This window comes from Suncus etruscus, chromosome 4, assembly GCF_024139225.1.
Source record: "Suncus etruscus isolate mSunEtr1 chromosome 4, mSunEtr1.pri.cur, whole genome shotgun sequence".
Lineage (NCBI taxonomy): Eukaryota > Metazoa > Chordata > Mammalia > Eulipotyphla > Soricidae > Suncus > Suncus etruscus.
This window is the reverse complement of record NC_064851.1, coordinates 70785163-70788901: the sequence shown is the minus strand read 5'-3', so window position 1 is coordinate 70788901 and position 3739 is coordinate 70785163. Positions and strand designations below refer to the sequence as shown.

The window sequence follows — 3739 nt, the reverse complement described above, 5'->3', positions numbered from 1 at the left end:
ACCTGTGAGGGTTTTGGTTTCTGTGTGTGTGTGTGTGTGTGTGTGAGAGAGAGAGAGAGAGAGAGAGAGAGAGAGAGAGTATTTTGAGGGAGGTTCACATTCATTCATTTATTTATTTAAATGACCTATGTGGTAATGTGGTATATGGATCAAACCTGGGTAAGTCATATACAAGGCAAGTACCATTTCTACTAAAGTTTGAACTTATGAGTTCCAGAATTATAAGATAGTAAGTCTGTGTTGTTTTAAGTCACTAAGCTAGAGATTGTTCTTTTAAGTGTTTTATAAATAATTTTGTTTCATAAATGTCATTTTCTAACTCATGATAAGAAAATATGGCAAATAAACTAAACTCTACACTTACTTTTTATTTTTTTCATGGCACTAATTCTTTATTCCCATCCCCACCCTCTGCCTGCCTAGTCAGCCACAGCATAGCACCCAGGGCAGTAGGGTCCTGGGGCAGCAGGGACTTAGGTTGGCAGAAATGCCAGGCCCAAGCTTGGCCCTCGGGAACTCGGGCCTCCTGTCTCCAGCGCTGTGGGTACTAATAGATGCCATAGGTGGGCTGGTGAGTGTCCCGGTACCGGTCCAGATAGCGTAGCAGCTGCAGGTGTGGGAAACGCTTCTGCTTGGGGTGGTAAGGCGGGGGGGGGCAGACAAATTCAAACACGGGTTCCCGCATGTCCAGAAGCTGGTGGAAGATGTGGGTGACCGACTCATCCCAGCGGCACTGGAAGAAGGCCAGGCCGGCCGGGGTCAGGGCCTCCTGGTGCTTCTTGTAGAAATGGAACATGTGGAAGGCTTGCTGGGCAAGCTGGTAGCAGGGTGTGGGCCGGGTGTCCCCTGAGAAATCGATGGGCCTGTCCTGCTTGAAGAGCAAGAAGACAAGTCGGTGGAAGCCTCAGCCGCGTGCAGGGAAGGGGGGCAGGTAGGGACACGTCTCTTGGCCTTTGGTCACTCTGTTGTCCGGGATGTTGGTGACCAGCCAGTGCAGGTACTCGGTGTCAGGCTCCTGCAAGTGTCCATCCAGGTTGGTGAGCAGCAGTGTCCACAGGAAACCCTTGTCTGCCTCATAGCTCGCTTCTGGGGCGCAGGCGGCCTTGGTGGGGGTCACCTCGTTGCTGTGGTACACGGCATAGGCCACGTGCAGGGGAACGTGGGGCACGAAGGTGGCTCCATTAAACAGGTCCCGGTAGAGGCCACAGTACTCAGCCAGGCGCTGCTTATGGTAAGGGCCGCAGGTTTGCTCCCACTCGGCCCGCACCGCTTCCAGAGGGATGCTTGCTGTGCCCACGCGTGCAGCCCTCTCCTCCTCCACATTGGCACATTCTCTGAGGAACTGCTTTCGCTCCAGGAGCTGCTGGGCCCGTTCACTTTGGGAGGGGGCAGCCCGATGTCAATTTTGCCTTTAGGATCTGGCTTCTCCCCGAAGTAGTCCCGGTAGGTCCGTCACCGGTGCGGGGTCCGCGCCTCCTCCTCCGCGCGGCGCAGGTAGCGGCGGAAGCTCCGATACTTCTGAAGCCGGTCCAGGTTGCTCACGTCGATGTCCTCGTTAGGCATCGAGCCCAGCGGCGGGGTCAGGGCCTCCTGACGTGCTAAAGCCCGGACATCCCTGGCCGGCCCGCAGCGCGGCTCGCCATAAGGGCGCAGCGCTACACTTGCTTTTGTATTATCTAAAAAGAACATCCTACACTTAGAAAAAGGTGTTTTGTATTTGATTCTGACATATCTTTCAAAAAAGCTTTAATTTGGGCCTTTGAAGTACATTCAAAGAAGTAGAGTTGTGAGTTATCATTTCTAAGTTTGTTTGTTTGTTTTTGAATTACATCTGGTGATGCTGAAGGGTTAATCCTGGCAGGTTTGGGTGACCATAGGATGCTGGGGATAGTATCCTGTTTGGCTGTGTGCAAGGCAAACACCCTACCAGCTATGCTACTGCTCCTACTCTAAAGTTTAATTTCTTAGGTTTTTTTTTTTTTTTTTTTTTAGGAAAGTACACATTGAAAGGCTGGACCTGTTGACATTCCCACCAGAAAGAATAGTCCAAGAATCTTTTTCCTCTACATCCACACCAGCACTGTTCCTGTTCTTAAGTGATGTATGCCAGTTTCTGTGGTATGAGATGATATCTCATTGTTGCTTTAATTTGTATCTCCCTAATGATTAATGATGCAGATAATTTTTCATGTACCTTTGGCCATTTTAATTTTTTTTCTTTTTTTGATTTATTTTTAGATTTAAAAAAATTTTTTTTTATTTTGACCAAAGTGGTTTACAAATCTTTCACAGTAGTATTTTAGGTACATAGTGACATTGAATCAGGGGCATCTCCACCACTAATTCTTAGATATTTTTAAATTTACTTTATTTAAACACCATACTTGACAAGTTTGTTCATAATACTGTTTTTTTTTTCAGTTACAAAGATTTTCATGAGGAAGTGAATGGTCAGCACATCTCAGAACACAGATGATTTTTATCTTCATATCCTCTTGATTCTTATTTATGTTCCATTCAACTCGACTTATGCTTACTTTAAGCTCCATGAATATCCTCCATAATTCTTCTCTAAACACCTTAGGATACCTAGCTGGTTGGTACTTTTGGGGTCATCAGAGCTGCCATCTTCATTCTCTATACATGGGGCTTTCCTGCATTGTTTCCCCATTGCCAAGCTTGTAATGTGGATTTTGCTATGTCCTGTGATGCTTTTCATGAGTTAGAAGATGCGTGCAGCCACAGAGCCGCCATTCTTCTCTGGCTCCACCTTTATTAAGTGGGGAGAGCTTACCTAGTGTTGGGCCCTGAAGAGATTATGTTTGCTGTCATTTTCTTGGCTGCTTCACGCAGAAAAACAGGCAGGGAGCAAGGCAGCAGTCCTTTACAATGGCTCTCTTGTGCCCAAACACATGGCAGGAATCAACCTCCACCTTTACTAGGTGGGGATAGCTTACCAGGAGTTGGTCCCTGAAGAGATTATGTTCGCTGTCATCTTCTTGGCTGCCCCATGCAGAAAAGCAGGCAGGGAGCAAGGCAGCAGTCCTTTATCTAGCCTCATATTTTTTAAGCGCTTTGACCTATTCCACATGGGTCAGTTCTTTAATTGCAATCTATGGATCAATCTTCAATGTCAGTGTGTTTGTGTGTGTGTTTATGTGTGTACATATTTGTGTGTGGTGAAGGTCTGTCTATTCTGTATTGTACATACATACCTGTCTATCCTGTTTATGTGTTATATAGTCCCTGTTATATATAACCCTTCTTTTTCCCCTCACCTGCTTATCACTTAAAAACTTTTCTTTTCTATTCTCTCACCCTCTCACCCCTGCTCTGTTATTTCTCTCTACTTAACCCGCTTTATCCTCGGTTCTTAACTCTTCGGAAACCAGAACAAATCCCACAACCAGCTACTAGTGGGCTTCCAAAAAAAAAAAAAAAAAAAGACGACTTCTCAGCCAGCCTTGTCCTTGTCTGGGAAGAAGCTGCCAACACTGCTGCTACTGATTTGATATCTGTGGACTATTGCTTGCTACCAAATTAGGCTCTTGTAAAACCCTCAGCTTGGGGACATTACCTGATACCTGAGTTCTGTAAACCATTGTTCAGACACCACAAGACTATATCCCAGTTTAAAACTGTACTCCATATTTTATCCCCATCCCTTGACAATTTCAAAAGACTTAAAGGGTATATGTATATTTCTTTAGATGTATATTCTTAGTAGGTATAATTTTTT

General features: G+C 45.7%; 1 pseudogene; it reads right to left on the bottom strand.

Moving 5' to 3' along the window:
- Positions 1-541: 541 nt before the first annotated feature.
- On the bottom strand, positions 542-1610 carry LOC126006005 (39S ribosomal protein L38, mitochondrial-like; annotated as a pseudogene).
- Positions 1611-3739: the final 2129 nt, after the last annotated feature.